Here is a 13,160-nt window from a genome sequence, read left to right on the forward strand (position 1 = left end):
GGTTTTTCGTTCCATCCGAACGACTAGACAGCTGTCCTTGTCAGACCGATGGAAATGAAATGAAATGGATTATAGCGTCCTACTGTTCTGCTCCAACTGGGATAATTAAGACGGGCATATACCACGCACTACGGCCTACTCTTATATTGAATTCCATCTGTCAAGGATATTTTACGTGCACGTCAGTATGTACATGGGACCTCGGTTTTTTGTCCCATCCGAACAACTGTGACAAAGTGCTCAATTTTGTATTTTATAACATACAAACTATATTAAAGCATAAACACAAACGTCAATAATGTTTTCTGTGGTTTTCTATAATACACATCATTATTAAAAGTAAGCAAAGACAAAAACTCCAATGAAAAACTGAATTAAAAGTTCTTAATTAATTTTTAAATTTCATATTTAAATTTGGCATTTAACCAATCTGGTTAAAACACAGATCCAATTTCGTTTCGTTTTTATAGTTCAAAATTTCGATTTTACTTGTCTTTACATGTAGTGTAGGCCATCGAAAGTATAAAAAACGAAACGAAATATAGATCTATATTTTAATTAGATTGGCATTTAACTAAGCAGATATTCTGTTGTGTGACCATTCTCACGATGCCCAAAGCATGAGATTATTTTGCTTAAGGGGTCAATCTCGAATATATTTTGGAGAATATAACTACTGAATTTTGTGTGAAAAGCACTTAAAATCATCTAACTCAACTAACTAACTCGATATACGTGATACGGTTTCAAACAAGTTAAACCCGTCATTCTTCATCAGGAAATGGAGACCGGTATCCCAAGCTGTATTATACGGTGTCTGGATAAAAATGACGTGTGGGGGGAATTTAACTTTCGTTATCAACTACAGCACGTGGGCCATGTACTGTATAGACCTCTAAAGGAAGGGCGATAGACATCCCAAACTTAGGCTGCCCGTCTACAGCTAGCTCCGCCCGAGAACAGCCCCTAAGCTAATTTCACAGAGGCGGTTTTGTTTGCGAAGACAAATTTAGGAGTATCTAACCTTGTTTTGAAAGATAAACAGATTGAAACTCTAAAGACAGTTTACAATGGGAAAGAATGTATTGCAATATTACCCACTACTGGCACATATTATATACCGCTTTTAACGTAGTGGCAGAAGTTGACATTTTGCCTATGACATGTGTTTACATAATACATGTGCTTGATCGGGTTATTTTTACTCTGTTGTGTACACAAAGCAGTAGTCCAGTCGATAAGTCCCGCCCCAAAATGATCACGTGAGCGTTTTAAATGGGGGCTAACTAGGACAGTGATCATAATCTCGAAGTATGACGTAGATGGATCGCTGCGTGCAGTTTGGGCGATAGCTTGATTATCAGATCACCCAACGAAAACATTGAACCGAAATCTTAAAAGGGTTACGTGTCCGGATAACCGGTTTTGACGTTTAAGTCCATCGATTCAATATTTTGAGCTGGCATTTAATGACCCATTTTCTCTACTTGATAACAAGAGGTAAATTTCACTTACATCTTATTATTATAAAAATAAAAATCTGGTTTTATAATACAGTTTGGAACACAGGTCTTCATTTCCAGATGAAGACTGACAGAAGTTGTTTGAAAACGTATCACGTATATTGAGCTAGTTGCTCGGCCCTAAGGTAGAGGATTTTAAGGGTTTCCTACACAAAATTAAGCAGTTTTATTCTCCAAAATATAATCGAGATTGGGCATTTAAGCTATGGCTTCGTGATGGTTAATTTATGATTTCTGTTATTGGTCTTGGGTGTTCAATCGCTAAATGCTATATAAAGATTTTATCACCCAATAATACATTCTACAGTAGATATCGCTTGTGTGATATATTTCATATTTGATTGGTCAGTTGAAAGGAACTACTTTTTTTTTTATTTTCAAAGAACAGTTCATTTCTTATTTAAAGTAACTTTTTTTTTATTAAAAATGAACTATTGTTATTCAATTGACCTTGATGGAAACACTGGGTCAATATAAAGGACTTTGCAATGGTTGAATTGCTGTCAATAAATGATGTATCACTACGCCATAATGTTCAGTAAAGTTAAATCTACAGCAAAGAATTATATTTATCTATTTGTGCATGTAAGAAGGGATTGGGTGATAAAATGAAATGAAATGGAGTTTAACGTCCTACTTTTCTGCTCCTAACCGGGGCTAATGAATACGGGCATACGCCATACAGTGTGCTATGAGGGAAATTTTGCCCGGACAGCGGCACTACGGCCTACTCTTATATCGAATTCCAACTGCCAAGGGATCTTTTACGTGCACGCCAATGTGTACACGGGACCTCGGTTTTTCGTCTCATCCGAACGACTAGACAGCTTTCCTTGTCAGCCCCTCCGTCCTGCATCACTGACAAGGGAGAACCACGCCGGAAAATCTGGATGAACTTTCTCGGCCAATGCAGGGATCGAACACCCGACCTCCAGGCTAGCGAGCTAGCGTCTTACCCACTTAGCCACGTGATCCCCTGGTTGGGTGATAAATAAAATCTCCTACTCGTCTTTTTTGATATCAAAAAATATCAACACTCGTTGATAAAGTAAAAAAAAAACTCGGTAGAGCCTCGTTTTTTGTTACTTTATCAACTTGTGTTGATATTTTTTTATATCAAAAAAGACTGGTAGGAGATTCTCTATATATATTAAAATAGAATGAATTATCTCAGTTTCCTTTGAAGACTGCTATCATATATCACGTCAAACAAATATTGTTTATCAGTAAAAAGTGAACTATTATTATGTATTTTCCCTCATTTGTAAATTTGTATGCTCGATAACATCCTGTAAAACCTTGTTGAAAGTCGAGTGTATATAAATGAAATGAAATGAAATGGGGTTTAACGTACTACTGTTTTGCTCCTAACTGGGCTAATGAAGACGGGCATACGCCATACAGTGTGCTATGAGGGAAATTTTGCCCGGTCAGCGGCACTACGGCCTACTCTTATATCGAATTCCAACTGTCAAGGGATCTTTTACGTGCACGCCAATGTGTACACGGGACCTCGGTTTTTTGTCTCATCCGAATGACTAGACAGCTGTCCTTGTCAGGCCCTCCGTCCTGCATCACTGACAAGGGGGAATCACGCCGGAAAATCGGGATGAACTTTCTCGGCCAATGCAGGGATCGAACACCCGACCTCCAGGCTAGCGAGCCAGCGCCTTACCCACTTAGCCACCGTGATCCCCGAGTGTATATAATATAGTGCTTGTTATCCATAGAATTGTGTTGTATATATATTAGTATATATATTAAACATACATTATGCAAGAGCTAAATCTTCCAATTGCAGGTCTTTCTTTAGGCATTAATTAACTTATCCAGACCATAATTAAGTCTCGATGTCATCACTAGCCTGCGATATTTACTGGATTAGAACCCGGTCTGCTGCTGATGATTAAATAAAAAAAACACTGGATAATCGAAACTATGTTTTTTATCGTACCGACTTTAGTAATGATGATCAAGGTTAGGCACAAAATTCAATCGCTAAATTCTCGGTTGCGGGTGGATAAATTTGACTGAAACATTCAGCAAATTTCTATAAACATTATCTAGTTTTTAACTATTATAGTGAGAACTTTCAGCTCTTTATTTAATCTCCCATAATGTATATTTAAAATAGAATGAATTATCCCATTCCCTTTGAAGACTGCTATCATAGGTCGGTAAATCACGTCAAACAAATATTATTTATCAGTATAAAGTGACATATTTGGTATTTTTAAAATTGTAATATAATGAAGATTAATCTGGTACAGGATATTGATCATCTCACAGTTTAAATATCAATAGTTTTCATCAATCTGATTAAAACACAGATCTATATTTCGTTTCGTTTTTTATACTTTCGATGGCCTGCACTACATGTAAAGACAAGTAAAATCGAAATTTTGAACTATAAAAACGAAACGAAATTGGATCTGTGTTTTAATCAGATTGGTGAAAACTATTGATATTTAAACTGTTTCGTTTTTTATAGTTCAAAATTTCGTTTTTACTTGTCTTTAATACCCTTGGATCTGGAAGACTTGTTATTTAACTCGTGTTCTGCTTGAAATGAGGGATCAGCCAATCAAATGGTCTGTCGAATCGAGCGTTTGACTTTTTTTGCGCGGAACTGTGGGTAGACATTACCAGCGATAGAAATCAAAACAAAGCAAAAGTAGATTTTAAAAAGCATGGCGGTCGCTAATTGGTTAATCGAATGACTGACGTTATCGGGTCAAATGTCGCTTGCTTGGTACCTGACGTCATAGAACGTGTATAACTTGTTAGATCTACATGTAGTGTAGGCCATCGAAAGTATAAAAATAGAAACGAAATATAGATCTATATTTTAATTAGATTGTAGTTTTCGTCCTTCACTTGCAATATTTAAAAACAAAAATTAAATATACAGTCTCAAATGACATGAAACGGGGTTTAACGCCCACTCGACACAAACTAATTCATTTCGACACTAACTTAAAGGGGCAATATTTTAAGATTATCACAATAATAGTTAAAAACTAGATAATGTAAAGGGAATGTGCTGAACATTTCAGTCAGATGACTCCACTCTAAACCGAGATATTAGCGATTGAATGTTAAACCTAGACTCGATCATCATTACTAAAGTCGGTACGATAAAAAAGATAGTCTCGATTATCCGTGTTTGGATTTAATCATCAATGAGCGTTGAGCAGCAGATCGGATTCAAATCCAGTGAACATCCAACACATAAGATGACATCGAAAGTTGATTATGGTCTTTTCATGTTAATAAATGTATACAGTAATAGTTTATATAACATTTCAGGCCTAAAGAAAGACCTGTAATAGGCAGATTTAGCTCTTGCATAATGTATATTTAATATGGTTCAATTGTATTTCAATAATTCACTTAAACATACATTATGCAACAGCTAAATCTGCCTATTCCAGGTCTTTCTTTAGGCCTGAAATGGTATCTAAATTATTAATTAGACATTAATTAACTTATACAGTCCATAATCAGCCCTCGATGACATCGCTAGGCTGCGATGTTTATTGGATTAAGTTCGACTTCCATTAATCGAGACTATGATTTTTATCCTACCGACTTCAGTAATGATGATCGAAGCTAGGCCGAAAATTCAATGGCAAAAAATCTCAGTTCATAGTAGATCAATTCGACTGAAATTTTCAGCAAATTCCCTTTACAGTATCTAGTTTTTGACTATTATAGTGAGAACTGCCAGCTCTTTATCTAATCTCTTATAATATATCTTTAATTTTGCACGAGAGTATTTAGCTATGGGAGGAAATCGGGAGATCCGGAGAAAAATCAGCGACCGAACTCCTTGTCACGTTCGAGCGGCGATTCGAAACCACGCCACTTTCTTTGGAGAACGAGAGATTGCAAGCAAAGGTGTATAGTCGTTAGGGTGGTTCATAACATCTGAGTTCCCTCGTATATCATTGGCAACATATTAAAGTTCGTCTGTCATTTGGAATTCGAGATAATCCTTCTCTGTCCCAGAGATTCAAGTATAGTTCCTATTGTACTCTATCAAGAAGACGTTTTATACGTCATGCCAAAACAGAAGAAAGAACATTTTTAGCTAATTAAAGAGGGAAGCTAGTACAACAAAGTTAACAGCGATGATTGGATGTTCCTCCACCCCTCCCGAAATAGATGCCCGGGGTCATCACCCTTTATCCCCCACCCACCCCGTCTCCCCTCACACCTCTATCTCGCCATGCACACTACTGCTTTATGTGAGACTTTTTAGATTAATGTTTTGAATTCCGAGCTTTGTCATATATGCATAGACGTAGGAGCTGCATTGTTTGATCGGGCGGTATCTGGTGATGTATCTTAGGGCAATAATTATAAATGATACAGCCCTCTCTCTCTATCTCTAGCTCCATAGTTGATCGGGCGGTATCTGGTAATGTATTTTTGGCAATAATTATAAATGGTACAGATCCCCTCTCTCTCTCTCTCTCTCTCTCTCTCTCTCGCCCCATAGTATACATATACAGTTTTATTCCGTGATAAATTGTCTTTATTCCCAGTCGCAAATGAATAATTCATTCTGTCATTATACAACAAAAGTAGTGATGGAATACATAAAGTGAAACAGTGGTCTCAAGTTATATAAAATACAGATCACAATATGCGCCTCTCGTATTCTATTCGTTGCTAGCCAACTGTACGTAGTAGCATCACACATTATTGGCAGATAAAATATTCCAGTCGACAGACAAAAAATATGAACATTTTTTAGATAAAAATTATAATTATAATTATAATTATAAAATTGAAAGCCAATGTGAGCCCGGCTATCATGCGTCTATTACTGATAGAAAGTATATTACACCATGGTATCATGTGTCTAGTACTGATAGAAAGTATATTACACCATGGTATCATGTGTCTAGTACTGATAGAAAGTATATTATGATTTACGGGGAGGGCGGAATTAAGTTTCCATGGGGCCCTTGGCTAAAAATGTCACTGGGTCCCTTGCTCTCAACCGGACATGTGCGGCTATAACGATGCACATCCTCTGGTTGCCTTACCTCAGCTGCCAACATGTTATGGTCCCCTTGTTAAACTCTATCGTAACATATGACCTATTTATTTTGACCATTTAGTGTAGGGGCCCCTGGTTGCACAACAGTCAACACTTCCTTTATCCGGCCCTCATTACGGATTATTTCAGATTACCCTAATGAGAGAAATAACAACAATAATCTATCTATGGCCCTTTTTAATGAGTCTTTAATTCTTGTCTAAAGGGGGGTATCATTAAAACGAATTTGTATTCATGGACAGACCTCGACTAATAGATATATTTCAACTTATAAAGATATTCCATGATTTATGCTCATTCCCCTCTGCCTTCGTCTAATTCTCTTTCAACAAGTTTATTAAACACGCTAACACGTTCAATGATTTATAAAATGATAAACATCACTTCGATAATATCATTTTACAACGATTTTAGATAGATTTTATTAAAATGATATATGATATTATAGAGTTTTACAGGCTCCAATATTGATTTTCTCTATATACATAGTCTGGAATGTAATAATGAGAGTATACATGACACAAAATCCCGGGGTTATTAAACACGTGTTTTACAAAGCCATCTAAAATATAACATATCAGATCCACTCGGCAAACCTCAGCAGATTCCAGTACCCTATTAAACTCGTGTTTTACAAAGCCATCTGAAATATAAAATATCAGATCGTAACACAACAACACGGTAACAAGACACGCAGAATAGATCCTCCTCCTCACGGTGTTTCATTTGATTAGACCTAATCCCACCAATACCTAACTGCGTAACAATATCATTCGGGTTTAAACAGGGCTCCAAATACGTTTACATAACGTTACGGCATGATTCACGAAATTTATTACGCCCAAATAACCAGTGCATGACAGGATATTGTAGAAAACTGTTTGGTGACTAACAATATTTTCACCGTTTTTAATACCTTAAATCACTGTCCAATGTTTTAGGGATGACCCCAGCTTAAACGGAGGGCTGTCATGTTGCGATACTTGAACGGAAAGAATAGACACATTCTCTCAAAAGTTCAAGTACCAAAAGTCAATCCAGCAATGGCTAGAGAGGATTTCTCGGGCCATTGCTTCAGGAATATGAGAAAAGATAGGAAAAAAGGCCATTTTCTCTTCCTATTCTTTTCTTGTGGGCAGTTCCTTTGTTACCGGAACAACCCTGGATCAACCGTTCATAACCGTGGATGACCGGGATCAACCGTTCATAACCGCAACTTGACGAAAATAAAATTAAATGTACCTACTCATTTTGAAATTTGATATTAATATGGCCACCATAATAGATGCCTGACACGTGATGAGATATATTTTTCTCAGAGACAAATTCTCTTGCGAATTGTTCTAGATATCCACTCCATCGTGCACCGCTGACAAGGGTGAACCACGCCGGAAATACTCGATGAACTTTTTCGGCAAACACCGGGATGGAACATGGTACTTCCCATTTTCACGTGCTTCCGGTGGTGTAAGGGGAATCCAGCTCTTCGTCCCATCAAAACGACTAGGCTCTCTATCTTACAGCACATGTACCTTCTCGGTCAACACCCGGATCGAACACGGGATCTCTCGGGCTAATGCATCAGCGCGCGACTCTCTGAACCATCGTGTGTCATTGGGTCAACTGGAGTGGTTTCGATTCCCCGGTTGTACGTGACAAGGAGTAGGGTCGCTTGTCCAACCCGGGTCCTCCGGTTTCCCCCACTGCTAAAGCGGATTATTGAAATGAAATTGTACCATGTGTTAGTCCCGAAATGATCTAATTTGTGTCGAGTGGGCGCTAAACTATCTCTCTCTCTCTCTCCCCCCCCCCCTCTCTCTATCCATAGTAAAATTTTCAGCTCGGTCTCTACCCTTAGGAAGCGGCCTTCGGACGTATATCATGAGTACGAAAGTGCTCTTTTTTTTATTAAAACAGAAAAGGTTGTCATTTCTTGCCATTTATAATAAAATATTTTACTAAAACTGATTCTGACTGTGAACGTGGATCCGACAAAAATATCCCCAATTGGACTCCTGGAGCGAGGACAATCAGGGCTGAAGCTATCCAGACCCATAAACAATGAAATAAAAATATTGGCCTACTGATGACCGATTGCTTATGAAACAAGAGCAGACTAATTACCGGTAAGGAAAAGGAAACAGATGTTAATTAAAAAACACTGTTTCATACCTGTTTCAAAGCTGATTTTAAATACCGATGCTTTTGTCTGGAATTCTTGACAGTTTATTCCGTCTTCTGCTTAGATGATTAATATTATTCGTATTTATTATTAACTTGGATCGAACACGGCCGGTACATCCTGGTTACTTTGTCAGTGGTGTATTCTCTAAGGCACCTCAGCTCTATCAAACCTTAAAAAACTCGACAATTTAGTAGCCTTTTTTCTCGATTTTACTTATTAATCCACTGCCCATCCCCGAAACCATGTGTTCGATCCCGGTGTTGGCCGAGAAAATATATAATCTGGATTTTCCGGCATCCCCTCCACCCCCTTGTCAGTGATGCAGGTCTGATTGGACAAAAATAAAACAACCGAGTTTCAGTGTAGACATTGGCTTAATCGTAAAAGAACCTTGGCAGTTGGAATTCGATGTAAAAGTAGGCCATTGCGTCGCTGCCCGGGCAAAATTCCCCTCTTAGCACACTGTAAGGCGTATGCTTTTCTTCGTCTACGGTTATGAACGGTTCGAGCAGATCTGTCGGACGTTAAACCCATTTCAATTCATGTACATCCCTCTCCTACCAGTAAAGGCTGTATTTCTCTTTTACTACATAAACTTTTTTTTTATCTAGTGCAAGTGTACTAGTTTTAATGTTTTTAATAATATGTATGCTGCTCTTAATTGGCGTATTGATACAATAAAATCTTATTAATAGTGGGGTGGTTAGGCGTACGCGTCTGATCACAGAGTCACTTTTAGAGGCGTGGTTTTGACTCCCGCCGTTTGTACGTGACAAGGAGTTGGGTCGCGCCTGTCCAACCTCGTGTGTTTTCTCCGGGTACTCTGTTTTCTTCCCACTGCTAAAGACACGTACGCGCTAGCGAATTATTGATATAAAATTGAAACCTATTTTTTACGGTGTACGTTTAAACTCTTCAGTGTTCCCAAAACCACCAAACTTTTCGATCAAGAAATAACCAGCGCTCCTTAAGTCATGCTGGCAGACAATAAGTCATCGGGTTGCCGGTTAGTGATACCCTGACATTTTTGCCAAGTGTTTGCCTCATGGGTGTTTTTTTTATTTTTATTTTTTTTAGGAAATCCGGTATTTTTCTAGAAGATTGGGTGTCTTATTTTCAATTTATACCAAATTTGCCATACTTTTATTGGAAATAACTACCTTATAAATACTTTCGTGAGAATGTATCTTTAAGATTTAAGAGTTATGATTCCTTCATCTCCGTGTGTAGAAGTGTTTATTTAACATATGAAAACTCTTACGACTGTTATTCACAAACGTAAATATTAACTGTTAGTAAGTTTATTTATAAGTTGGCTCAGTTTATTCAACTAAGATTCAAGAACGCGCCGTGAGGTCACCGATTTTAAAAATCTTTTGGAAACCTGACAGTAAATGCCGCTTTCTAGAGTATATATATACATGTATACATGTATATATACCCTCATATTTCTAGCTTGTGCACAAAAACGACGTATATTCAAGACTTAAAAGGGTCCCTGTCAACAGTGGTATTATCCAAGAGAAAATTAGACAACTTTAAAAATGGATATGAAAGAATACATCTGCTTAATATCGATCATCTTTATAGCTCGTTCGGGTAGAAAGACAGCTTGTTAGAATCTATTCCTCAAGACTTTGAAGTGTTATGAACCAATTAACCTCATAAAAATACACTCCCGGCGTATTCCCTATGTATGTGCCTTTATTATACATGTATTACTAATTCCATATTTGGTGAATAACGAACAACAAAAAAGCTTGTTGTTCGTTATTCGCGAATACCAAACAAAAAACTAGCTCATTGTTCGTTATTCACGAATACTGAACAACGAACCACAAGCTAATAACTTCACGTCGCTAAATAAAGAATACGATGGTTACCTTCTATAGAATTAGCCTATTTACTTCCATGTTCCTGAAACAACGAGTGCGAGTTATACAATATCTACCTTGATCAGACGTATAGAGTTAGAGCGGGATCAAGCCTTCTATTGAAGATGATATACGTCCTGATTGACGACTTCTGCTAGCAATTGAATCTTGAAGTAGCTAAGTCTCTAACTGAGTATCATCCAAAGTCTTCGACATTGACCCCCCCCCCCCCAATTATTTGTCAATTTAAATCAACACTGATGTTGTGATCTTACCGGAAAAAGATGGGCTTCTGGTATCCAATATTTAAGACAAAATAAACATTTTGCCATTGGTACAAGAATCGTGTACCATAATGCGTTTCAGTGCCATTCGCCCATTTGTAACAAGGGACTCGAAGAACGAGGCTAGACATATTCCACAAGTCATGTCAAACGGTGACGTCATATTCTTACCTGGAGAACACGCTCAATAAGTACTATCGGAATAACCAGACACTAGAGATTGCCATTCGATTGAGAATTCTGGCGTATTTTGCCGAACATAAATGGTTTGAAATTAGAGTAAAAATGGAAACAATTGAATGTAAATCAGTTTATATACATTCATATTATTTTATTATATGCATTGCGACCCATTTGTTTCAATTTCTAGGTCCCAGATATTAACGATTTAGCTCCTTTAACTTAACATGCACTCCAGTAAAGGTCAGTGTGATTTATGATTTAAAAAAAAAAAATATCTGTCAACGCTTTATGAAAGAAGATAATTCTGAGGTATTATGTCATTCATCCACACGGATGATGTCAAATTAATAACCAGTAGGTCGTTAAACATTCCATTACCAAATTAATTAAACCTTCTTAAACATGTATTAAGCTCAAATCATTCTTACCTGAGATTGTAAATTAACACGAACTGTATATAATAATCTCGTCAATATTTAATTATACATTATAAGATTTGAAGTATTAAGGTTAGGCTACTTATGTCATTCAATCTACGGGCGTGTCCAGGAATTTGAGCAGCCGGGGTCCAAGGTGGAGACAGCGTCACAAGTATGACGTGAGGCCCGTGTACTGTATAACAGTGGTTCTCAACCCAGGAACACATGACAAAATAGCGGCACACCTGGCTAAATATATATGAAACCGTAGACAGAGACTATAGTCATAGATACAAAAAAATGACTCAAACTAAATAGAGATACTTATCAGTACCAGTGAATACTCAATTGGGAACACGTGATTTTTCACATTTTCTTATAATGTGCCGTTCAAAATTTCGCGTGGCTAAGTGGGTAAGGCGCTGGCTCGCTAGCCTGGAGGTCGAGTGTTCGATCCCTGCATTGGCCGAGAAAGTTCATCTCGATTTTCCGGCGTGGTTTCCCCTTGTCAGTGATGCAGAAAGGAGGGCCTGACATGGACAGCTGCCTAGTCGTTCGGATGGGACGAAAAACCGAGGTCCCGTGTACACATTGGCGTGCACGTAAAAGATCCCTTGGCAGTTGGAATTCGATATAAGAGTAGGCCGTAGCGCCGCTGCCCGGGCAAAATTTCCCTCATAGCACACTGTATGGCGTATGCCCGTCTTCAATTAGCCCAGGTTAGGTGCAGAAGAGTAGGACGTTAAATCCCATTCCTTTCAAGGCCTTCACGTGATACCCTGCATATTTCGGGACTAATTTCGATTGGGTACAAGTCCAACTTGTGAGCCTATCAGATTCCAAGTCTCGCGCTTTCAAGCTAAAATGTCTACCTGTAATAATCGAGTTGCAAAGTTCAAGGTTCATTCAATGTCAAGGTTTCCGTAGAGGTCGCGATGTTACAACCAAAGTTCAAGGTTCATTCAATGTCAAGGTTTCCGTAGAGGTCGCGATGTTACAACCTCTGATTGGACGCAACTGCTCACATGTCTGCAGATAACATAGCTATAAGTTCGGGAATTGTGAAGTAAACAAGCAACAGGCAGATGTTGTGAAACTCGCAGTCCTTGCTTCAGGAACATGCGGGAGCATCGGATGCACTTCTCCCCCGCCCTCTCTCCCTCTGGACAAGCACCTGCGTTCACATAGGGTATGCCAAATTAATTTGACGTTCTTGCAGTATATTCAACACAAATTCTACTGACCTAGGATTGTAAGTTAATACAAATTATATATAATACCCGTATTGTCCCGTCTTCATTAAAATCATCAATTTTATAATTATATTTTATTCTCACGGTTTTAATTATAAATTAAACAATGGCATAGAAACTAGCCTATTAAATACTCAATACGGGCTTATACAGGTTGGTTGATCCATTCTCTCGGATAATGCACTGCTTCTGCTTCTCTCAGGTGCTTAGTAAATATTTTCACGATACTTTTTAAATGTCATCCAATCTGTATTCATTTTTGTAGCAGTGAATTAATCTGGGTATTAATATACATGCTGGATTTTAAAGAACAAATACAAGAGAGAGAGAGAGAGAGAGAGAGAGAGAGAGGGGGGGAGAGACAGAGA

The sequence above is a fragment of the Patella vulgata genome, chromosome 8 (assembly GCF_932274485.2).
Source record: "Patella vulgata chromosome 8, xgPatVulg1.2, whole genome shotgun sequence".
Lineage (NCBI taxonomy): Eukaryota > Metazoa > Mollusca > Gastropoda > Patellidae > Patella > Patella vulgata.